The following is a 26986-nucleotide window of genomic DNA, read 5'->3' as shown; positions in this document are numbered from 1 at the left end:
ATTTCAGATAAGTACCAGTAATCCTGTTTGCGGTGCGCAGTAGATGAAGTTAAATATAATTTAAGCAGAAACGGAAACTGGTGGAACAATGTAATCACTGAAAGTGAGATTGAAGTGATGCTATTATTATTATCATTATTATTATTTTCATTATTAGAGCTTACTGCAGTGTAGAGAGCAGGGATGGAGATGGCAGGTAGCATCGGTGAGGGGAAGAGAAAACACACTCTACCCAATAGCTATCAGAGAGATCCAATAAATCATAGCTCACTCAGCACCAGGCTTTTTCATATTGCCCATCTCACTGTTTGTCCCTGTGACAATGGCTTGCAAATGACATTCTAGGGCTTACTGCCTGCAGCCTACTGGAAATCCACACATCCACAAAGAGCTGTGCACATTGCAGAAAGTAAAGTACCATAGTAAAGTGCTACTGTTAATTACATGGGGTTAATAAGACAAGGGAACAGTTAGCATGGCCTTAGCGGTACAGTGTAGCTGTAGCATTAGCCATGGCCATGGCATAATGCTCGCTTTTGTCTTCTACCCACATAGGAGTGCTGCCCCACGTTTGCTAAGGACTCTGGGAACAAAAAGAGAACTCCCCGGTGACAGTATGGCAGAGTTGTGATAAAAAGGTGCAAATATTAATCCTGCACTGCTTTATTTTAGTCACGGCGTTTAACAAATAGGAATTATGAATATTAAAAGAGAATTACAGAGCGTGTTGAATAATTTAACATTCATTAGGATGGAAAATGAGGTTCTCAACACAAAGATTACAGGTAATGTCATAAAATGGAACAATTGACATGTTATTAGCCATTTGTTAGCATGCTAATTGCCCTTAATTCTTTTCATTTCTGGGCTGTGCTCATTGAAAGCATTAGCATTAATCCCCTGGTGATGAAGTTAGTGTTAGGAATGGGAAGCACTCGAAGCAAGTACAGGTAGGGAAGAGAGTGGACACGACATTTCACATCCATGTTTATTAGACCATTTTACAACAGGGAATTATCTCAATAATAATGCAGCTAGTCTTACTATTGGTGGGTTATTTTATGACAGATATGCAGATATATGTTAATGCATTTCCTATACAGGTGAATATGTCTCCTATGCAGTCCTTTTCTCTGTGGCATAATTGATCTAGATATTGTATCTAGCAAGTACATTGGACACAAAAGTAGCCTAATACAGGACCAACTTATACATAGGCCTATCATCTGCATGACAAATAGCAAATTATTGCCCATAGTACTTTCCTCCATCAAAAAATGGCATAACAAATGGGATCATTTGAAAGTAATGGGATCATTTGAAATATGTGTCCGGTATCTTTGGTCATGATTGGACGCAGAAACCCACTGACATACAGTAGAGTGTTTCACACACCTTGGGTACATCCAAAATGGCATCTTATTCCCTATTCAGTGCACTACTTTTGGCCAGGGCCCTATGGCTTGACCATATGGGCCAAGGTCAAAAATAGTGCACTATATAGGCAGTGGTGGAACTAAAGTTTTATACATGGGGTGGCCAGGGGGTAGCCAAGGCTACTTCAGGGGGATCATAGACCATGACAGAAAATGTGTGTGTAAACCCTAACCTGGCATCTAAGGAGCATGAATGAATCCTTTGATTGCTGATTAGAGGTAGAAGTGATAATTCACTTAACCCGGATTTCTTCAATGTGGCACACACACACACACACACACACACACACACACACACACACACACACACACACACACACACACACACACACACACACACACACACACACACACACACACACACACACACACACACACACACACACACACACACACACATACTGTACTCACATACTGGAGAGACTTGGGTCACTCTGTTTTCATGAATATAGGATCTGGGTCTATAATGTTGAACATCCAGCATATTTTCAGAAAATATCAAGGAGATAAGCTAGCATTTGTGTGATACATAAATTGCATAGTTTATTTACAAAAAAGTACATTTACAAAAAAACACACTGCAATTTGACATACCAGGTATCAAGCAGAAATGGACTTGAAAAATAAAAATAATTTTGGTGGCCATCAATATTACAAACTTACAGTATCCTATTTATGCTCATATATATTATGTTAACTAATAACAAAGAAAAGTTTTGGAATTGGCCCAATCAAGACCAAATAAAATGACATGATACCCTTTGGATTGATCATTTTAGAATGTCAGTGTACTAGCTAGTACACAGTGCAGGTTTTAATCATGACCAGAGGGACCGCCTAACTGCCAAATTATCCTAGGTAGATTAAACAGCATAATTCTGCGGTTCTGGTGAGAACTGGCAAAATGTTTCACAAACTCATCCATGTTGAGGGAGCGTGCTCTCCTTAACTCCTTAAGTTAGGAACCAATATACACAGGCAGTTAGGAAAGCTAAGGCTAGCTTTTTCAAACAGAAATTTCCATCCTGTAGTACAAACTCAAAAAGTTTTGGGGCACTGTAAAGTGCAAGGAGAATAAGAGCACCTCCTCCCAGCTAACCACTGCACTGAGGCTAGGAAACACTGTCTCTACCGATAAATCCACAATAATTGAGAATTTCAATAAGCATTTTTCTACGGCTGGCCATGCTTTCTACCTTCCCGGTCCCCAGCCCTGCGCTCCCCACAGCAACTCGCCCAAACCCCCCCCCATTTCTCCTACACCCAAATCCAGATATCTGATGTTCTGAAAGAGCTGCAGCATCTGGACCCCAACAAATCAGCCGGGCTAGACAATCTGGACCCTCTCTTTCTAAAATGATCTGCTGAAATTATTGCAACCCCTATTACTAGCCTGTTCAACCTGTCTTTCATATCGTCTGAGATTCCCAAAGAATGGAAAGGTCACCAAACTGCTACAGACCTATATCTGTTCAATTCTCAGGCCGACTCTTTTCTCTGTATACATCAATGATGTCGCTCTTGCTGCTGGTGATTTTCTGATCCACCTCTACGCAGACGACACCATTCTGTATACCTCTGGCCCTTCGTTGGACACTGTGTTAAATAACCTCCAGATGAGCTTCAATGCCATACAACACTCCTTCCGTGGCCTCCAACTGCTCTTAAATGCAAGTAAAACTAAATGCATGCTCTTCAACCGATACCCGCACCTGCCCGGCCGTCCAGCATCACTACTCTGGACGGTTCTGGCTTAGAATATGTGGACATCTACAAATACTTAGGTGTTTGGTTAGACTGTGAACTCTCCTTCCAGACTCACATTAAACATCTCCAATCCAAAATTAAATCTAGAATCGGCTTCCTATTTCGCAACAAAGCCTCCTTCACTCATGCTGCCAAACATACCCTCGTAAAACTGACTACTTTGGTGATGTCATTTACAAAATAGCCTCAAACAGTCTACTCAACAACTTGGATGCAGTCTATCACAGTGCCATACGTTTTGTCACCAAAGCCCCATACACTACCCACCACTGCGACCTGTATGATCTCGTTGGCTGGCACTCGCTTCATACTCGTAGCCAAACCCACTGGCTCCAGGTCATCTAAAACTCTCTGCTAGGTAAAGCCCCGCCTTATCTAAACTCTGTCTTGTTGTATGTGTCAAACTGCTTTGCTTTATCTTTGCCAGGTTGCAGTTGCAAATGAGAACTTGTTCTCAACTAAAATACCTGGATAAATAAAGGTGAAATAAAAATAAATAAATAAAAACGGAGAATTCCGAGGTGACTTACCTGTCATCGATCATTGTTGTCCTAAGGTGGGTTTTAAACAGTTTTAAAGCTGAGAAGCTTCTCTCGCAAGAAGCACTGCTGACTGGTGTAACAACAGAAACCTTACAATGTCAAAATAGCTCATGAAAGACCTCTATATAAGGTTCTAGAAACACAATAAAGTCAAGGAGAGTAGACGGTCTGTCCCTTCCACTTTTCTCTCTCCTATCAAGAAGCCACTTGGTTTGATGAACCTCATGTTTGAGGTCCTCTAAATCTGAATCAAAGGTCTGAGCAAAGGTAAACAGAGGCACCTCATTCAAGAATGTTGTCCTCTTTGGGTTGAGAGACTGGACCCCTTGCATTATCTCACAATTATTTTTGAAAAACGCCTCTGCAGCACCTGATAAAAGACAGCTCTTTGGAAGCTCTCACCATCACTTTGGTCACTATTTTTCTGTCCTGCAGTGCTCATCATCAATGAGTTGTGAAATCTTAAGCTTATTTTAGGCTGTCATTTACACACTGTTTGTACATTTATTTTGCATCTCTTCAACCTCTTTCCATAGTTCTCCAAAGTAACCCTCACTTCTGTAGTCCTGTAATGTGTCTGTAAGGGCACCTACTAGATCCACAGCCCTTCCTGTAATGTGTCTGTAAGGGCACCTACTAGATCCACAGCCCTTCCTGTAATGTGTCTGTAAGGGCACCTACTAGGTCCACAGCCCTTCCTGTAATGTGTCTGTAAGGGCACCTACTAGATCCACAGCCCTTCCTGTAATGTGTCTGTAAGGGCACCTACTAGATCCACAGCCCTTCCTGTAATGTGTCTGTAAGGGCACCTATTAGATCCACAGCCCTTCCTGTAATGTGTCTGTAAGGGCACCTATTAGATCCACAGCCCTTCCTGTAATGTGTCTGTAAGGGCACCTACTAGATCCACAGCCCTTCCTGTAATGTGTCTGTAAGAGTACCTACTAGATCCACAGCCCTTGCTAGGTCAAGAGAGCTTGATTGGAGCATGTCAGAAAGACATTTGGCATCACCAAGCACTTTTCAAAAGGTAACCAAAATCCTTATGAAATGTAAATCTATCTGAGAAAGAAGGCCCCTTGCCTCCACTGATCTATCCCCACTATTTTCAAGTGTGATATCCTGTAGCACTCTCAGAACTGTTGGAAGCCTATCCCTCAGATTACGGCATGCCATGTATCTGCATGCCCACCTCACATCCATTAGTCTCTGTAGTTCTCTGGGCTGCTGCTGTGGATACATCTCTTTCTGATCTCTGAACCACATGAGATGAACGTACGAGCCAGATACAAAGTTATAAAGCTTCTGCAGGAGAGAAAAACACTTAACCGCCTCAGACACAGATTTTACAGCATCGACAAGAACCAAATTCAAACAATATTTATTACAGTGCACATAAAATGCAAATCTTGCTTGTTTTTAATCCGTGCAGACACACCAGAATGCTTTCCGCTCGTGACGCATGCACCATCATAGCCTTGCCCCACAAGATTATTTCTGTAGTCCAGGCCATGTTTTTCAAGGCAATCAATTATAATTTGTGAGACCTGCTGCATCTAAGCTTTCAGCTGACTGAAAGTGTAAAACGCTTTCGTGGATAGCCCCGTTGTAGTAGTACCTCACAACTAAAGACATTTCTTATTTTTTCTTTAAATCTTTGGTTTCATCTGCAATTCCAAAAAAATTTCACTTTCTTTTACTTCTCTTATTATTTCACTTTCACAAAGCCCTCAAGAACTTTGTTCTGGATTTGGTGGCTTGTGTACTCATTCTTTTCTCTATGAGAGGGTCATGCTTTGCTATTTCTTCTAAGATTGTCAAAAAGTGACCCTTGTGAGAGTCACTAGACTCTCTGCGCTATATTTTGACTGGCAGTTACTAGGATCACATCTGTAATTGTTTTCATGTAATGTTCCTCCACTTTCTTTTCCCGGTCCTCATTTATGACATCTAACATTCCAAGCATACATAGCATTGATATGATGCTCTGCCTTCGAATGGAGCTTAAACCCAGAATCTTTAAACAGCGCCTTTTTCCAGTAACAAAAACCTGACTGTGATGTGAAGGCAGATTCAGGTGTATTGGGCAGAGAAAAATGCCTACAGGCGAAACAATAAGTCAAATCTTCCCTTACAGAATATTCACGCCATGAATTGTCCATATACCAGGAGCTGTTGAAAGCCCTTTTCCTAGTACCATGCTGAGTTCTGGGAATTGTTTTCAAACACGGCTGTACAGCATAACACGGCTGTATAGCATAACACGTCTGTATAGCATAACACGGCTCTATAGCATAACACGACTGTATAGCATAACACGACTGTATAGCATAACACGTCTGTATAGCATAACATGGCTGTATAGCATAACACGTCTGTATAGCATAACACGGCTCTATAGCATAACACGACTGTATAGCATAACACGACTGTATAGCATAACACGACTGTATAGCATAACACGACTGTATAGCATAACACGGCTCTATAGCATAACACGGCTGTATAGCATAACACGACTGTATAGCATAACACGACTGTATAGCATAACACGACTGTATAGCATAACACGGCTCTATAGCATAACACGGCTGTATAGCATAACACGACTGTATAGCATAACACGTCTGTATAGCATAACATGGCTGTATAGCATAACACGTCTGTATAGCATAACACGGCTCTATAGCATAACACGACTGTATAGCATAACACGACTGTATAGCATAACACGACTGTATAGCATAACACGACTGTATAGCATAACACGGCTCTATAGCATAACACGGCTGTATAGCATAACACGACTGTATAGCATAACACGACTGTATAGCATAACACGACTGTATAGCATAACACGGCTCTATAGCATAACACGGCTGTATAGCATAACACGACTGTATAGCATAACACGGCTGTATAGCATAACACGGCTGTATAGCATAACACGACTGTATAGCATAACACGACTGTATAGCATAACACGGCTCTATAGCATAACACGGCTGTATAGCATAACACGACTGTATAGCATAACACGACTGTATAGCATAACACGGCTGTATAGCATAACACGACTGTATAGCATAACACGGCTCTATAGCATAACACGGCTGTATAGCATAACACGACTGTATAGCATAACACAACTGTATAGCATAACACGGCTCTATAGCATAACACGACTGTATAGCATAATACGGCTGTATAGCATAACACGACTGTATAGCATAACACGGCTCTATAGCATAACACGGCTGTATAGCATAACACGACTGTATAGCATAACACGGCTGTATAGCATAACACGGCTGTATAGCATAACACGGCTGTATAGCATAACACGACTGTATAGCATAACACGGCTCTATAGCATAACACGGCTGTATAGCATAACACGACTGTATAGCATAACACGGCTCTATAGCATAACACGGCTGTATAGCATAACACGGCTCTATAGCATAACACGACTGTATAGCATAACACGACTGTATAGCATAACACGTCTGTATAGCATAACACGACTGTATAGCATAACACGGCTCTATAGCATAACACGGCTGTATAGCATAACACGACTGTATAGCATAACACGACTGTATAGCATAACACGGCTGTATAGCATAACACGACTGTATAGCATAACACGGCTCTATAGCATAACACGGCTGTATAGCATAACACGACTGTATAGCATAACACAACTGTATAGCATAACACGGCTCTATAGCATAACACGACTGTATAGCATAATACGGCTGTATAGCATAACACGACTGTATAGCATAACACGGCTCTATAGCATAACACGGCTGTATAGCATAACACGACTGTATAGCATAACACGGCTGTATAGCATAACACGGCTGTATAGCATAACACGGCTGTATAGCATAACACGGCTGTATAGCATAACACGACTGTATAGCATAACACGGCTCTATAGCATAACACGGCTGTATAGCATAACACGACTGTATAGCATAACACGGCTCTATAGCATAACACGGCTGTATAGCATAACACGGCTCTATAGCATAACACGACTGTATAGCATAACACGACTGTATAGCATAACACGTCTGTATAGCATAACACGACTGTATAGCATAACACGGCTCTATAGCATAACACGACTGTATAGCATAACACGACTGTATAGCATAACACGGCTCTATAGCATAACACGGCTCTTCTCTGGAACTTGAAATAATAATAATAACAATAATGTGTCATATCTCTATGGAAATGTATAATTAAGGGATCCACAAGATTAGATACTAACAGCTGCTAACTTACATGTGTAGTTTAAAGTATAGGCCGGGCCTACCATTGGGTCCTTTTGGAACAGTATACCTGGTGTTTGATGCAGTTGGGAGGGGCTGGATGACACCTCCTGGCAGCTCTGGCTCACTGTCTTGCTCAGAGATAGAGGTCTCTGTGTTATCCCTATTACATTAAAATAACACAAGAACCATTCATGTATAATCGCAATAAAAACGCCACAGCCATCAAAACAAGAACAAACATGAATCAACAACCAACATTTTAAAGTGAGGCTTAATCTGTCAAAATCATCTATTACAAGATGAAGCTTAAATTCTTAAACTTAAATTCTGAACTGGGCATGTGACTCACTGCCTGGTAGATGCTCTGACCTGGTGGTGGTAGACTGTGTCCTTGTGAAGTCTGACCACACTGACTATGATGCAAGGGCTGGGGTCTGTTTGCACCTGATCTGTTTGTGCTTCTTTAAGAAGAAGTCTGATATTTATTTGTATCTTTATTTAACTAGGCAAGTCAGTTAAGAACAAATTCTTATTTTCAATGACAGTCTAGGAACAGTGAGTTAACTGCCTGTTCAGAGGCAGAACCACAGATTTGTACTTTGTCAGCTCAGGGATTTGAACTTGCAACCTTCTGGTTACTAGTCCAATGCTCTAACCACTAGGCTACCCTGCCGCCCCCATATCTCTCCCTTTCCTTTCATGTTTAACTGATCCTATGCAAAAATAAGACAGTCTATTGTTACATCTAAGCATCCGATTACCCACATTTGAGGTTTAATCTCAATCTTAATTACAAATCCCCATTATCATGACTGTACCTTAAATCAACTACCAGCCTAAGTTACTAGTTAGATCATGGCTAGCCCTACTCTGCAGTAAGTAACACAGCTAGCTATAAACTCTTACACCTTTACGATAGCAAACAGGCTATCTTCATATTGTGGTAACCTTTTGAGTAACGTTAACAGATTGATAATAACAACTGTTCGTTTTGAGTTCAAGTACAAAAATCTTACTGAGTTAATGGATTTCAAATTGCTGAATGTTAACTTGCTGACCACTGACAGCTGTAGCCTACTAGTTACCCCACATTAACTAAATATGTATATACTGTAACCTATGACACTGCACTGTATACGTATGTATTACTAGCACATGTAAACATAATGTTAGACTAAATTGGGAACCGATCTCTCTTATCTGATTAACTGTCTGTTAATGGAGTCAAGGGTCTAACGTTAACAAACACAGCGATTCAATTTTCGTAAAAGTTGTTCAGGTAACCTAAAACCGATGCTAAACCTTAAAACTTACTTCAAATATGATGCTTTCGCCAATCGTGAAAAGAGCTTGTGGAGCTGTGGAAATATTCTCTCTTCTTCTTCTGTATGCTCTTCTTATTCTTCTGTATCTCGTAACCAAAGTTAATATTCTTTCTTCCTCGATTTGAAAAATGTGCCGCCGAACATCAAATTAAATAATTCTTTCAACAAGAGGTGAAATTAAATCAGCATCAAACTGCCAGTAGCTAATTACATTTTGGGGTGGCACCTGGGGTTGCCAATCAGATGTCAGGGGTGTCCAGTGCCACCCCAGACACCCCTCTGGCTCCGCCCCTGTATATAGGGAATAGGGTGCCATTTTGGATGCACTCTGAACTCCTGCCAGAGTATGATCCTGTGGTCCCATCGTCATGAAGAATCCATTCACAGAGTAGGGGTCCTCCTGATGAACTTCCCTCCCTACTGGATCAATCCATGGCTGCAGTCAGGAATCTACAAATCACCACTCAATAAATCAGCCAACACATGGGGATGCAGACCAATCCACATGTAAACAGCAGTGTCGGGCAACAACATGGACTGTGCGGTTAAAGTATTTACAACTAATGTTGAACGAAACTGGCTAGACAAGAATACAAGCATCCTGCTTCATATGATGGTAATGATGATGATAATGATATTACAGTAATGATGGACAAAAAGTAATTATATAGCAATAGTACTATTATCACTACCACTACTATCACTGATTATATATATATATATATAAATATATATAAATATATGACCAATGAGAGTAGTAATGGTACCAAGGCTACCAACAACAAACAAGCACTCATGTCCATCTTTTGTCAGACCGTAGAAAGCAGGTGAAAAAATACACAATGGGATTGCCTTTTCAGCCGTGGCTCAAAAAGACCTTGTCAAGATTGATGTCTTCCCTGTAGCTCTTGAAGTCTCTAGTTAATAGAAGGGGAAGACTCTTGAAATTAGAATCCACTTCTTGCTAAGAGCACCAGCCATGAATTGAGGACATTAGAGAAAAAACAGAAAGGTCCATGTCATTTCTATAGGGTGGTGAGACACCGGGAGGGGAGAATAGCCAATCTGTGCGGTGTAATGGATATGTCAAGAGTTTCTAAATCATAGGTGTCCAGGGCAGAGAGACAAGAAAGCCAAACATAATGTCATCCTTTAGAGAGAAAGGGAGAGAAGAGGAGAGGGGGTGGGAGACAAACCAAAAAGTTCAAACAGATGCAAGACAGAGGTCATGGAGTATAGGGTTTACATTTGGGCTCAAACTGAAATAATATGAAGTGTTTATTATTTTCCTGTATGCTGTTACTTACTATTACCTCCCTGGTATATTGGCTGGTGAGCATTATGGAAATGAAGTAACGCTACTTTGCTTAACAATAACACACTGACTTTGAATCCTCTTACTTAAGGTTTGATTGCTTCTTGACGGTGGTTTTAAATGAATTGTGTTGAGGAGTGATAAAGAGCTTATTGTCAGGAATAAAAGCCCAGAGCAATGAAGAAAAGCTACACATGGAGTGGCCAGACGATACAGGCTATTACGGTGAGGGAATGGTGTCCTTGACTGCCAGGACGGCTTAGAATTTTATTTCATCTTGTTTTGCCGGCTGCTGACAATGATGCGTGACTCTGGCACTGGTGGAAGAGGGCAAACATGAGAGCCATTTTAGATCTCATTTACGTGTGTGTGTGTGTGTGTCTGTGTGAGCCGCGTGTATTAGCAAGCGTGTATGTGTGTGTGTGTGTGTATGTATGAGAGTGTTGTGAGAGTTTGTTTAGAATGCATTTTAAGAGTACACTTTGAGCTAGTGCGGTACTGCTTGCTATTCTCCTTTCATTGAGTGAGGTGAGTGTGTGTACTTGCACATGTGTGTACCACATTCAGACTGACCTCTAGAAGTCTCACGCACCTAAGCCCTAAACTTCATGTAAATGACCACCGTGGAGACCTGAGGGACTCTGGGAATTGTTGTTTGTCTGCCTTGTAGAGAGGACGGTTGAGTTGTAATGGCTCTCCAGTGTGTTCAGAATGTGGACCTTCTGTTCCTCAGCAGTTTGAGGCCGTCCCTTTGTGCTGTCTCCATGTTAGTTTGGTTGGCTGCTTGATTTGAGGCTAGCACATAGTGCGTTTAGAGGTTATCATTGGTTTTGTCAAGGTTAGTCAGTGCCTTGATTGTTTACTGGCTCAACCCTGGGCAGATCTGGACTGGCTGGAGCCCCAGGGAGAAGCTCACACCAGATATAAATGATTACACCACCATAAACGAAGGCAGAGTTAATTGGTCTTTTAGGAATAAGAAAAAAGGATCCATTCAAGGAGAAAAAAGAAAGTCTGTGATGAAAACCTCACAGAGAGAGACAGTAAGTTTGTTAAAGGCAGCATCCCAATGAATTATGCAGAGCTACAAAACAAAAGGTAAGAAAACACCCCGTCTGAATTTGTCTCTGAGTCAGGCATGCCAAAAGCCTTTACTCTTTAAGTAAAGTATATGTCCAATAATTATCATGTCATCCTGCGTGTTTTCAAACATACAGGAAATAATGATCCTGCTCCAAAAAAGTGCTCGAAAAATAGCAGGAGTAGGACCTTTTGTTCTGATTGGTTCAGGCACCCCAGACATCCTTTTCAAAGAGATTCGGCCAGAGCCTTTCTTCCTCATAAACACATTGAAGAGAAATCTGTAGGATTAGAGGACATTGCAGAGATGATGTTCGTGCTGAAGAGGTCCAAAAGACCAGGATCCCCCAGTGTCCTGCTAAAGTCCTCTTAGCTAGAGCCTTGGCCACAGACAGACTCAGACATCCCAACCAAACCCCCAGCTGCAATCACAGCTCCAGCCCCTCTCCTATGAAGCCTCATCATCATCCACCTCCCCAGCAGCAACACCACCAGCAGCGCCAGTCTAAACCCCAGCCCTGTCCCCAGTCTCCAACCCTCCCTGTCTGCACCCGGCTGGAACTTTATTTAATGAGTGAAGTTTGGTGGTGGATATGTGGGGGTCCCACACCAGGCTGGGGAGAAGCAGCAGAGGAAAAGCTTTCATAAAGCATGGGCGAACAAATGGGATTTAACACACAAGAGGCTCTGATGGCCTATTAATTCTGCTTTGGCTTGCTTCCAGAATGAGACAGCCTCTCTCCTAATACATGGCTAATTTCTATCAGAGGTATCAGGAGACTTTTTCTTTCCTGGGTAGGATGCATCCGCATAACTTTAATGGATTCATTCAAGGGCTACGGCACGGAGACATTGATTAGACTGCCTCAGAGGCCCTGCTGCTAGTTGCCTGACATAGGCAGCAAATTAAATGTGACCTCCGGTAAACAGGCCTGAACCACCCAGCCCCAGAATAATCCATTAGCTCAGAACCTTTCCCAATCCCATTTCATTAATGAAGTGATTTGAAAAGGGGGCTGCTGCAATTACCAATTTCTGCAACTGAAAATTCTGGAATACTAACAACAAGAGAAAATTGAAAACATAACGAAGGGTAAAAGATAGGTTGTTGAAATCCTTGAAGATGGGGTGGATATTCCAGCATTAAAACAGGTTGATCCAGCCGTAAACACATGCAGATGTGGAAGAACGAATGTGGCGGCTTGTGGAAAATGGCCCACTGAAGGACCTTTTTTGGGCTGGATAACCAAAATATTTGTCAGCAGGAGAAAAGTCAATTTATTCATAATTTGCCAAAGTCAAGCAGTGACAGCAGGGGAGACAGAGTTAATCAATTTTCAGTGAAATGATAAGCAGAGGAGAGGAAAAATTCTATCCACTTTTGTCTGATGCATTGGGGATTTAACAGTAACACCATTCTGTCCATGCTACATTTACAGGGTTACAGAAATGAATCAGAAAGCTCTTCAGATCTGGTCTTTGAGATTCACATGTAGTCCACCCCCTGTCCTTTTTAACCGCCATCCTTTTCCTCAGCAGGTTGTTTATACTACTGTCTGGGGAGGGCGATTATTTCCCTTGAAAAAAGCTTCACCTTCCTCCTCAAAGACAATCACAGCATCACTGTAGGTGTATATGTATATGTGACATCACTTATTTTTCTAATATCATTCATTTATTTATTTTCAATTAATAATTTATTATGCGACACACAGTGGTATGCAAATGAACAATTTAATTTTAATGAGGTTTTAATGACCAAACAAAGAATTAGTACTCGGTGTGGTGTGTGCATGTAATTTTCTCAGGGATGAATTTCAGAGCTTTGTTCAATTTTTGGGTAGAGGACATCCTGGACGGCAAAGGATCCTGGACATGGGAGGAGATCCTGGCCGGAAAGGATCGCCTGCCGTGGGAGCAAGTGGAAGCATCGAGTAAAGGGGCCCAGCGTTACGAGGGAACACAGCTAGCACGGAAGCCCGAGAGGCAGCCCCACACGAGGAGATTGGTTGAGTCAGGTTGGAGACCTGAGCCAACTCCTCCTGCTTACCGTGGGGAGAAGCGGTACTGGTCAGGCACCGTGTTATGCGGTGGAGCGCACTGTGTCTCCAGTGCGCGTTCACAGCCCGATGCGTTACATCCCAGCTCCCGCGTCTGCCGGGCTAGGGTGAGCATCCAGCCAGGAAGGATGGTGCCTGTCTCTAGTCCGTCACTTCGGCCCAGGATATCCTGCGCCGGCTCTGCGAACTGTGTCTCCGGTGCATCTGCACAGCCCAGTGCGTCCTGTGCCAGCGCCCCGCATTTGCAGGGCGAAGATAACCATCCAGCCAGGATGGGTTGTGCAGGCTCTACGCTCGAGACCTCCAGTGCGCCTCAACAGCCCAGTGTATCCAGTGCCTCCGCAAAGAACCAAGCCTCCAGTATGTCTCCCCAGCCTGGTGAGTCCTGTGCCTGGCCCAGAACCAAGCCTCCTGTATGTCTCCCCAGCCTGGTGAGCCCTGTGGCAGCTCCACGCACCAGGCTGCCCATACGCCTCCTCCCTCCAGTGATGATCCATGGCACGAAGCCTCCAGTGATGATCCATGGCACGAAGCTTCCAGTGATGATCCATGGCAAAAAGCCTCCAGTGATGATCCATGGCAAGAAGCCTCCAGTGATGATCCATGGCAAGAAGCCTCCAGTGATGATCCATGGCACGAAGCCTCCAGTGATGTTCCATGGCAAGAAGCCTCCAGTGATGATCCATGGCACAAAGCCTCCAGTGATGATCCATGGCAAGAAGCCTCCAGGGATGATCCATGGCAAGAAGCCTCCAGGGATGATCCATGGCTCGAAGCCTCCAGTGATGATCCATGGCACGAAGCCTCCAGTGAGGAGTCATGGCACGAAGCCTCCAACGACGGCCTCCAGTCCGGAGCCTCCAGCGACGGCCTCCAGTCCGGAGCCTCCAGCGGCAGGTCCCCGCAACAGAGGCGACACCAAAGTGGGGCGAGCCAAAGGTGGAGCGGGGTCTACGTCCCTCACCAGAGCCGCCACCAAAGTGGGGCGAGCCAAAGGTGGAGCGGGGTCTACGTCCCTCACCAGAGCCGCCACCGCGGATAGATGCCCACCCTCCCCTATAGATGCCCACCCTCCCCTATAGGTTCAGGTTTTGTGGCCGGAGTCCGCACCTTTGGGCGGTGGGGTACTGTCACGCCCTGACCTTAGAAAGCCGTATTATTTCTCTATTTGGTTAGGTCAGGGTGTGATGTGGGGTGGGCATTCTATGTTTTGTTTTCTATGTTTCTTTATTTCTATGTTTTGGCCGGGTATGGTTCTCAATCAGGGACAGTTGTCCATCGTTGTCTCTGATTGGGAATCATACTTCGGTAGCCCTTTCCCTCCTTCAGTGTGGGTAGGTGACTTTGTTAGAGGCATTATAGCTGAAGTTAAGCTTCACTGTCGTTTCCTTGTTTTCTTGTTTTGTTGGCTACATTTTCTATAAATAAAAGGAATATGTACGCTCACCACGCTGCACTTTGGTCCACTTCTTACGACGCCCATGACAACATCACTGGCAATTCCACTGGCTGAGTCCACCTTATGCTATAGCTGATTACATGTATAGGAAGACATGTGAAAGTCAAAAACATTGACACATTTTTCCTATTGTACTAGGTCAGTTTATAACAAGTGCTGTGCTGAAGAAATAGCAGTGACCATTACAACCAGCGTGAACATAACAATCATGTGGCAAAATAGAGGCCCTGCACACTTTGAATTAGTCACATCACTGTTCCAGACAAAAGGAAAGCTCCACTAGCAGCAATGTCCTACACATTCTAACGATTCCCATTGCTCTGGGAGGAAAGGCAGGCGGAGGGCTTGATGCCGCTGGACCCAAATGGCATTTGATAATGGCTTTTTTCAGCAAACCCAAAAGATATTGTTAAGATTTACATTTTCAAATATGTGCTGACCTTTTTCCCCTCCTCTCCTCTGTTCGCTTGTCATCAGGCCTGTAATTGAATCAATATATTTCCTGATCAGCCCAGAGATTGAATAAGGTCACAGGAAGCCATGTGTGGACATTAAAAATCATTATTCTACTCAAATTGAGCAGAAATGGCATAGACCATTCAGTTCAGGTTCAAAATGAAATTCTATTAGAGTCTATTACACTTTTGCAATTATAGAGACGTTCCAATATTACAACGGGAAATGAAGTCATAATAAAAGCCCAGGGGTGTATTACAAGGAAATGTCCGTGCTATTTTTTTTCTAACTTTGAGTGTCTTATTGAAATGATGAAGAGAACTTGGTGACTTTCCGGTCACTACTAAGTGACCTTGGTCATGAAAAGTAGAGGAGTCTGTTTTAGTATAGCTCCCTTTTCCTATTTCAAGTTTTGTCTGTACTCTCCTTGGCTATACCAGCTGCAGGCAAAGTGTCCTTATTAATCAACAAAGTGTTGTAATAGTAGTGTGTCTGCCTTCAAATCGATTATCCTTACAGGCACATTTTCAGACAAGTGTTATTTGCAGCAAAAAACTATTATGGATTTTAATTACATTGAATTATACATAAAACATTTTTGCTGAGAAATGGTTCCTGCTGTACCTTATGCACTGTTCTGAATGGCAAAACAGGCTAATTGAAAAGCCAAATGGAATCGTGCAATTGGAGGACAATGACTCAATTCTGTTACCCCATCATTCCAGAAAAAAGAAAAGGGGAAATTAAATATATCACACTATTAACTGAGAACTTTCAGTTTTAAACTCTGGCAAATAATGTCCAACTATCAAAGCAGGGATTAGATAAAATTCCATTTTTAATTGGCTTAGTTATTGAAATTAATAACACTTATCAGCAATCAACTTATCAACTCTGCATGAGAAGAGAGACGCAGAGAGAGAGAGAGAGAGAGAGAGAGAGAGAGAGAGAGAGAGAGAGTTAGGAAGAGAGAGCGAGTGAGAGAGAGAGAGAGAGAGAGAGAGAGAGAGAGAGAGAGAGAGAGAGAGAGAGAGAGTTAGGAAGAGAGAGCGAGTGAGAGAGAGAGAGCAAGAGAGAGAGAGAAATCTGTAAAGAGGGAAAACCATTCCTTCCGGATTAAGATTTATGAGGATCAGTCTACTAGTGCCATTTAGTTTACATGTTCATAAATGAGCACTGGGTCTGTCTTCCTCAAATGGCAAAATCTGTCTTGTGTCACAGGAGGAGGTTGGCCTGTGTCTGGACTGTAACATACATCTGCTAATGTGGAGGAAGATGCTCGCCTCGCCTCCTCAGTTGTCATGCTGATGTTTCACACTAACTACAGCCCCTCTGGTCAATTAGGTGTGATGGCTACAATGTCTGTAGTGTTCCTACGCTCCTTAAACCCCAGTCAAATGACAGCGAACAGGGAAATTCGAGCGGCTTGGAATCGTTACCGGGCATTGCAGCCATTATCGCCGGGTGAAAATGGGCTTTCATCTCAGGTGGAACAGAGTCATTGATAGACTACATCTCCGCTGTGAACCGGCCCAGTTAAAGTCTGCATAAAGAGAGGGATGCTAATGAAACAGACCATTTATACCTTCAGCTCCACCCCCACCACTCCACATTTCTGCAGCATTAAACATCCAAGTGGTACGTTTATGAAACACGTAATGACAATCTAAATCAGTGGGCTGTTCCAATCTTCGAGGATTAGTGGTTTTGATGTAGTTCAATACGTGAAGACTTGTCTCCTTATTAACAGCTTCAGAAGTCATCCCTGAAGAAGCGGGCGGGGGAACTCTCTCTGCTACAGTACGCCACAGACCTCAGCTAGCAAATTAGGGCCTGTGATAATCTATTCAGGATGAAAAAAAGGGAGCGGGAGACACTTGGCCTGTCAGATCTGTCAGGTAGAAGAAAGGAGAGTTATTTCATGTCTCAGTGGATTTTTTACTTTAAGGGTTTCTTTTTTTGTCTCCTCTGTAAAACTCAGTGCACCACCTCCTCTGCAAGGTCCATATTAACCAGCCCAGTACAAAGGCAGTGGGATGACAAACATCGTGGCAAGTTTATAGCTAGGTTCATGCTAAATAAACTTGCTGCTTGGTGGCAAGCCATTATACAGTACATGTCACATCCAGTTGACCACACCAAGAGCATCTGAGAATGATCTTATTAATCCCATAACTCCCATCCCACCCAGACATCAGGGGCAGTGTATTCACTTCCATCCTGTATACAAGATGTTACTAATTCACAGCTGTTGTCTGTCTGAGACACTGAAGCATGTGGGCTCTAACAGCTCTCAGACCAGCACTGGTGCCTGCCCTCCCCAAAGACCCCGGTCACCTGTCCACACGCACCATTAACTGAAAGCAGAGCTCCGGTGTGGGTATATTACCAGCATGTCAGAGGATAGGCTCTCAGAATGCATTAGCAGGTGACTGGCAGGCATGCAGGGGGACTAAGGTCACTGCCTGGGCTGCCTCGGGGGACCCAAGGAGGTCATTCATATCATATCACTTCACCCACCCTGTTACTGTGGAGATGGTGCAGACAGTTAGGCTACTATTCCTCCGTCACTCCAGCACCAGCAGCCCATCCATACGGAAACACTAAGGTGTCTTGACTGGGATGCTAAGCCTGGCTAAGGCCCTCTTCTCTCCAGCTTAGCAGGCTGGCCCTCTCCCTCTCCCCCAGGTTTGTTGGGGGCCCGACGGTGATGAATGTATTTTCCGTTGTGTGGAGCCCCCTGTACTGCTACAGCAATGCCAGATGGAATGAAAAACAGATTAAGGAAGCAGGCAGCCGGCACCGTGAGGATGTTTGGCTGGTAGCTATTGAGTTATCGGCCGTTTTCACACTTAATGAAACAACTTATAGCGCTGCAGCTTACTAAATATCCCCCAGTCGCTGGGCAGCACAGCAGAGCTGCCAGGGCTGAGAAGTCGACATTAGATTTTAATTAAAAACAAACAAACAAATTACCAAAAGAAAGTGGAAGGAAATGCAACTCTCCATTCAAGCACAGGGAACTTTGAACTCTTCAGGTCACTTTTTTTCAAATCCACAATGAACTGTGGCATCATCTGAGAACATGGTTGAGGAGATAAATCAAATCAAATCAAATTTATTTATATAGCCCTTCGTACATCAGCTGATATCTCAAAGTGCTGTACAGAAACCCAACCTAAAACCCCAAACAGCAAGCAATGCAGGTGTAGAAGCATGGTGGCTAGGAAAAACTCCCTAGAAAGGCCAAAACCTAGGAAGAAACCTAGAGAGGAACCAGGCTATGTGGGGTGGCCAGTCCTCTTCTGGCTGTGCCGGGTGGAGATTATAACAGAACATGGCCAAGATGTTCAAATGTTCATAAATGACCAGCCTGGTCAAATAATAATAAGGCAGAACAGTTGAAACTGGAGCAGCAGCACGGCCAGGTGGACTGGGGACAGCAAGGAGTCATCATGTCAGGTAGTCCTGAGGCATGGTCCTAGGGCTCAGGTCCTCCGAGAGAGAGAAAGAAAGAGAGAAAGAGAGAATTAGAGAGAGCACACTTAAATTCACACAGGACACCGAATAGGACAGGAGAAGTACTCCAGATATAACAAACTGACCCTAGCCCCCCGACACATAAACTACTGCAGCATAAATACTGGAGGCTGAGACAGGAGGGGTCAGGAGACACTGTGGCCCCATCCGAGGACACCCCCGGAAAGGGCCAAACAGGAAGGATATAACCCCAGATAACAGGGTAGTCTACTCTTCAACCTCAGGGGGCTGAAAAAATGTGTCTTGTCACTGAAAACCCTCACTAACCTTTACAGGTGCACAATCGAGAGCATCCTGTTGGGCTGTATCACCGCCTGGTACGGCAACTGCAACTGCATTGTGCAGACTGCACCACCCTCTGGAGAGCCCTGCGGTTGTGGGCGGTGCAGTCTGCACAATGCATCACCAGGGGCAAACTACCTGCCCTCCACGACACCAACAACACCCAACGTCACAGGAAGTTAAAAAAAGATCATCAAGGACAACAACCACCTGAACCACTGCCTGTTCACCCCACTTTCATCCAGAAGGTGAGGTCAGTACATGTGCATTAAAGCTGGGACAGGGAGATTGAAAAACAGCTTCTATCTCAAGGCCATCAGATTGTTAAACAGCCTTCACTAGCACAGAGAGGCAGCTGCCTACCTACATGCTTGATATCATTGGTCACTTTAATAAATGGAACACTAGTCACTTTAATAATGCCACTTTAAGAATGTTTACATATCTCACATTACTTATCTCATATGTACGTATGTACTGTACACTGTATCCTACACTATCTATTGCATCTTACCCGCTCTGTCACTGCTCATCCATATATTATATATTCTTATCCCATTCCTTTACTAGATTGTGTGTATTAGGTTTGTTGTGGTATTTGTTAGATATTAAGTTTTGTTGTGGAATTGTTAGATATTAGCTGTTAGATACTGCTGCACTGCCGGATCGAGAAGCATTTCGCTACACTTTTTTTGTGGACTGTAGTATACTGTAGTATTTACTCTAGTGTTTTTGCAGACAATACTGTAGTATTTACTATAGCATTTTTGTTTTATTATTATCTTTGACATAGCAGTTGGGGTTTTGTCCTTGAGAAAACCTACTGGCCAAAATACTCAAAAGCAAATGTTCCATAACCTGTAGGTAGGTAGTACAGTTCAGCGCTTCTGCTCTTTTCATAACATGTATGGAACACACTATATGGTCTATATTTGGCATGTAAGTTTCTCACTTATGGGTGGCACAGACTATGATATGGGGGAGGGGACTGGGCAGCGTATAAGCAAATGTGTACTTTAATATATACTATAGTAATTACTGTAGTATTTTTTAGGACATTGCTATAGTAATTACTGTAGTGTTTTTGCAAAAATTACTGTAGTATTTAGTGTAGTGTTTTGTGGTCTGTAGTAAACTGTAGTATTTACCATAGTATTCCACAGTATACTACCACATTCTATAGTAAGTACTACACATGATCGAGGTATACTACAGTGTGTAGTATAGTATTCTACAGTATACTACAGTTTACAACTGAATTCTATAGTAAGTACTGTAGTATTCTATAGTAAACTGTACTATTTTTCATGTGGGCACACATATACAGTACATCAAACTCATCTTAAGGCAGAACACTGGATATCAGAAGACAGCTAGGAGAAAGAGAATGAGAAGATTAGAGTCAATCAAAGAGAATGCAGCGTCTACATCAACAAACACGTTCCACAAACCCAGCAATTAAGACTATACCACAGTCTCTGATGTATGATTTGATAATCAACCTAATCTCTTTAACCTTCACTGCAGGGCACTTATCATGAGCACATCAGATTGCTTTTGAAAATCATATTGAGACGGGGCAAGAAATCATTTGCCTTCCCTTTTGTTCATGCAAATTTCAATGGATCTTTATTTTCAAGGCTACACGTGTCCTTTCAGGTGTAAATGGTTGTGTGAGATGTTCTATCATGGTTGCTGTGTTCTCTGGAGATGCTAGATCTTTAAATAGAACTAGAATCAGCCAGGCAGCTCATTATGCCCCTCTCTGTTTATAATGATGTTTCCAGAAATCTATCCATCGCTCCACTTTGTAATTAAACTTCCCCAGAATTGCTGGGTTCAACAGTTTCTCCTCGTACAGGCCAACTCCTTATCGTTGCTTTAATTTTCTCTGTGCCTCCAGCACAGCACATCCAGCTTTGAAGGCTATCCTCTCCTCTCAGGGGGGAAGGAAGTTTGTTTTAGCAGTATCGGTTTTAAACAGGACCTTTATAGACATTCTGTACTAACACTTATGGACTTTTATCATTGAAATAGATATGTATTATAGGAACAAGAGCATTAATATTTGTGCTCTCTCATCACTTTGTGAAAAAAGACAAATGATGTCAGAGTGGAGGCGATGTAACAGCTGCAGTAGGAGCTGCTGGCCTCCTATCCAGGCAGCCAAACCAATGTAGACCATAGCTTCCAGGGGCCCTTCCTCCTAACAGCCTTCTTCTCCCTCTGGATTCTTGCTCCTCCAACTGCACACATTGCCTGCCTTGTTCCTTTCATTTGAGTTTGACCCCTGCTTTCCTTACTTCCGAGTGGGCTACATTAAATGCCTCTCTGGCTCTTTCACAGCCCTCTCTCTCCCTCACTAAGTGGGAGAAACGTTACAAAAGGAAAGCTTCCAGTGCACAATCCTCAGTGGAGAGGGTGACCCCAACTTTAGGGAGAAAAAGAACCTGAGGATAATAGCAAATGAAGCCAGGGGCCGCATTAATGGGTAGACACTAGCTCGCCAAGTTCTGGGAGCTGCTTAAACTGACAGACGTGTATATTAATACTCAGCACTTTTATTGAGAGTAGAAAGAAATATGAATATTCATCCTCATTTATATTTCAAGGCATTTCCATTCCTGCGGGGGCCGGGCTAGGTTTTGACCAATTTCCATCCCCATTACGGAAATGACAGCTCTCACTCCTGGGCCCTGACAGAGGTCTGCCCAATGCACAAGAGGTCCTGTGAGGAGGGAGCTTGCGCCCGTTCCCAGCTGTCCACAAACACTCATTAACAGAGGAAAATATCCAATGGAATCTCTGTGAGAATTTTTAATCACACAAAGGGCCTGCTAATTAGGCAGCTGATGGGGCATGGAGAGCACAAGGACGAATTCTTTAAACAAAGGACTGGAAACTTTAGGAGCCTTAATTACTCGGGCAAAGAGTTCATTCCAGAACTGGAGAGCACATCATTCCACTAATGAGACCAAGTGGCAGCACATATTAGTGAGAAATAATGTGGAAAGTTCAATTATATTGTGCTTTTGGAGCCTTTCCCCCCTTCTGTTGCCTGCTTCTTATGCACACACATGTAAGACAAAGCCCAGGCCAGGGGAGGAAGGAGGCAGTGTGTGGAGGACACGGAATCGCTGGCACCACGACTTCGTTCTTCCCGTGTAGCTTGGCAGGCTTGATCGTCTTAATTGCCCATTAGAATGTTCTCCTGTTTGAAAATGAATATCATTATGGCCCCCGGACTTGGCCTTCGCTGGAGTAAGTCTTATTGCAATTTTGTCATTCAATACCGCGTGTCTAGAATTCTAAACACACAATTGACCACTAATTTGCAGTAACTGGACCCCAGCAAAATTATGAAAGAAGAAGCAGGAATAGACTTAATCACCCTGCCCTCGTTACTGAGAGGTACAATTATGTTCTATCTTTTTCCTTTCAACATGAACAAATATCCTTTATTAAAACTAAATACATATACATGGCCCGGTCTCTTGGTTACCAGGAACAAAGAAAAACAAATCACCAAACTCCAAACGGCTGTCATGGATTCAGGCCTCTGGGAAAACATTTCTGATGGAGTCACAGACCAAGGATCAAAGTTCCTCTCACAGTAAGGCCTTTGCTGGGCCAATACAGTGTTGACGGTTGAAACGATATGGTGATTATACTTACATTATAACCATCTAGTAGTATAATAAAGAAAATACAAGAACCACCAATGAAAGCTACCATGCCAACCATGCTGCTACTATGGATCTGTTTCCCATGTTTTGTACTGGGGCAGAAGTCAGTTGGAGGAAAAAGTGATGCCCATGTCTTTACAGGCCTCAGATGAGGTTATTATCTCAGTGTGTTATGAGAGAAGTTGGTGGGAGACATTAGGCCCACAACCCAGCTAATAACATTAGTTACAATGTTTAACTCTGCTGAAACCAAGTGTTTCACAACAATGTTGTGGTAAATAATGGAGAATTACAATCAAATAACGGGCCACTGAAGGGGTAATTTATGCATCTTTCACCTGCGTAAAAGATTGCATTAAAAATCCTAATGCCCCACGTCAGGAGGTGCCTACATACCAATTACAGCATGCAGGAAGCAAATTCCCCGTGAAATAAAACAGCTAATGGGAAATAGAGTGCGGCAGGCAGGCAGGCAGGAGCATTCCTCTCTGCTAGCTTAACTAGCACCAGGGGGAGAGTCAGGCAGGGAGAACCAGTGAGAGACCACAGCTGGACATAACCTACTGTAGCGCGGTGGGGCCTAATGCACCATCTCTAATGAGATGGAGGTAGATGTGTCAGCCCTCAGAGACAACCTGATCACCACACTCATGGTCAGGCTCTTCACTTACATTACATTTCTTTATAATGAAATATAGACGTAGGCCTACTATATATATGTCTTCCTCGTATATGTCAACCTTTTTTCACAATTCTTAACCATTAGGCTCTGTATCAGAGCATTCACAGTGAGTGGTGCAGTGGAGTCCAATATATTCCATACTTGACTTCTATGTAACATTCAGTATAAAGGCTATTTTTACTATGGTCCTTACGTACAGTAGGCTTGATCGTCTTAATTGGCTTTATTATCCTTTAACAACATGTGCATCAGACATGAAAATACCCTAATGTGCATATATTCTAAGGACAAAAACACATAATATAACAGGGAGCTCGCCAGTTAAACCAATGCATTAAAAAGTTTAAGTTTGAGACCACTGCTTCTACTAAGTACTGCCTCCCTCCTACTGAGAAAAAATAAGCCCTTAGCTGGAAACTATCTGACATTTCTAAGATGAGTCACTAATGTGTATGCTCTTCTAGAGCCCGTTCCACCAGCTCCTCACACTGTCTAGGTTAAATGCATATGAGCTGCGTTCACAGGCCCTCGTTCCAGCTTAAGATACTATATGTTGGGAAATTAGGAAGAGCTTGACCGTGTCCTCCTCTATACCCATTGCCTGCCTCTCCAGACGTCCTAACGCAGGAGAATAGATTGACCTCAGAGTTAGGGAATCTATCGATTTCCTCCCCGGCTGCTGTCTTCCTCGTTGTGTTTGTTTCTTCTCGCCTATCGCACTCATTTTATTTCCAGGGAACAGGATCAATAGAGACGCGTCTGTACTTGCTTGTTTCCAACTCTATGAAAACACAAAGTTTCACACCCTTAAGCACATCAGCGGCTCTGCATCATTTCTCCAGTGGTTCAAATCATTTGGGTTGAAATGATTGACAAGTGTAATTGTGTGTGAGGGCTGCTGTAGAGAGAGATAGGCTGACTCTTCATATGTATATTTGTGGAGCAGTCTTCAGGGCTGTCAGGAACTAGGCAAAATATCTCCACTATATCGACCTTTCTAACTTTCCGTTTTTTAAGAAGCCACTTAAATGTGAATGGAAGACTTTCATAGTTTCTACCTGGAGACTTTCTTAACTGTGTCTCTCTGGGACTTAGCCTGAATACCAATCCTCCTATATAATACCACAGGATTTGAGTTATGTCCACAATTTAGGATTATATCTTCATAATTAGGCAGCTTAAAACATTGTTAAATGTCAATTGACTGGCGCTTTATCAAATCTATCCACACAAAGGTAGACAAAAGCCCTTATTTTGTCCAAACAATGAAATAGAATCAGTTTAAAAAGACAATACTGACATTGCATACATGAATACAATTTTGACCATATGTGATAAAAGCAGGGAAGAGGACGTTGAAATAAACCTCACTGTATAATTTCACATTAGAGACAGGACTCTAATGACGTTGGTGATCAAGATGTTGATTACAGGTGCGCAACAAAGTTATGTTTCAGACCTTTATATAGCAGTTTTAATACTGATGTTCACACTCCATGTTTTGTGGTCTGAGAGAGTTGACCAACATGACTCCCCAATTATGAACTGGTCACTCCTCTGTGAAGCAAGTGGTATAAACAGACACATTATGTCTGTGCTGGTTAACTATAATAAGACAATTTGAGAGCTTGGGACTATAAGGTTAAATCTGCATTTTTGAATAAATGTAGTTATTGTAATAGCCTTGTTCTGTTAACTTTTCTTTACCTGTATAGTACTCTAAATACCTACAATTCATTTTGTTAAGTTCAAAAACACAAAATTAGCTGACACAATTCAAACCAATGTGGGTTCAGAACTTTAGATTCAATTGTCTCAGAATCATATTTTTTTTGCGTTAGGAACCTTGTAGTCCCAAACTCTCAAATTGCTAGATACATAACTGCAAGTGCTCAATAGCCACCATACAGTAACATGAAGTGTGTGTTAAAAAGTTTTCTGTTTCTGTTCATCCTCCCAACCAACTGTTCCCCCATCCCTCGCTGGATACACAATGCTGAGACACCCTTTTCGCCGCAGAGGCTGCTACGCATTGAATTAAAGGGGCCTGATTGATAAGGAGGTTGAAGGCAAATCTGCTCCCACTAATTGTCTTTCAAATGCCCTCATTAATCAAAGCGGAGCGGGCCGTGTGACGGGTGGCCCTGTCAGCCGCTGTGCTCCAGCCTCTCCTCTGGCCGCTCACCTCCCAGCGTGAGGCCCGCTCCCTTCCCTTCCCTCCGTCACGCGCCGCCGTCCGAGAAGAAGGGCCGTCCGTCCGCTGCACACCTGCCTTCTGCCAGACAGGATCTGACCGCCCCCTGCCACTGTGGCGGCCCCAGAGACCAATTTAGCAGCCACTTAATGATTCATGGCTTCAAGTGGGGGAAATGAGGGCAGCATATGATAACCGGAATAAACACATTTAATTAGCTCCTCATATACATTATTTATTTATTTACCTGCACCCTGATTAATTTATATATTGTGTGTTTGTGTTGGGTTTTTTGGTATTCACAGCATCTGGTGGGAGCCTTTGTTGTGCGTTTTAGAGAGTGCCCTTTCTTCACATCCCTGTTCTGGGGGCTGGCTGTGTAACTCCTGTGTGTATCTGGGGACCCACAGAAAGGGCCCGGGGGGAGGAGGGCAAGCAGGAGGGTGGAGTCATGAGGGATTTGGCAATCCCCTACAATGAAATGACTGGGTGTATTAGACTTTAAAATATACAGTTCCCTGTGCACTAAGTAGCCTTGTTTGTGAATTTTCTGATAGGCAGCTACTCCCCCGGTTTTCTTTGAGCGCGGGGCATACATTTTCATGGAGGCGCTAATCAAAGCCGGGCTGTGGCAAACGGTGGAGTCGCAGCCAGCCCAATCAGAGGCGGACCTGGCTCTCTTCCATAAGGAACGCTGATGACAACTCTTACCCCGGCATCTGCCATCACAACCTCGCCAGTTTGTCTTCTCACACGCACTCATCAGCAGTTCACAGGGATCTCACTCAATAGAGAAGCACCCACTGAATATGAAACCATCGGTGAGCTAGAGTAACAAGTTACGCCCTTACCCAAACTTCTATGGTGCAG

At 43.2% G+C, this 26986-nt stretch overlaps 1 pseudogene; it reads left to right on the top strand.

Annotated features, from left to right (window-relative positions):
* Positions 1 to 26255, top strand: part of LOC109895219 (serine/threonine-protein kinase 33-like) — a 62531-nt pseudogene extending 36276 nt beyond the window's left edge.
* The last annotated feature ends 731 nt before the right edge of the window (positions 26256 to 26986 follow it).

The sequence above is a fragment of the Oncorhynchus kisutch genome, linkage group LG8 (assembly GCF_002021735.2).
Source record: "Oncorhynchus kisutch isolate 150728-3 linkage group LG8, Okis_V2, whole genome shotgun sequence".
Classification (NCBI taxonomy): domain Eukaryota; kingdom Metazoa; phylum Chordata; class Actinopteri; order Salmoniformes; family Salmonidae; genus Oncorhynchus; species Oncorhynchus kisutch.
The sequence above is the reverse complement of the archived record's forward strand: the minus strand, read 5'-3'. Positions and strand labels throughout refer to the sequence as shown.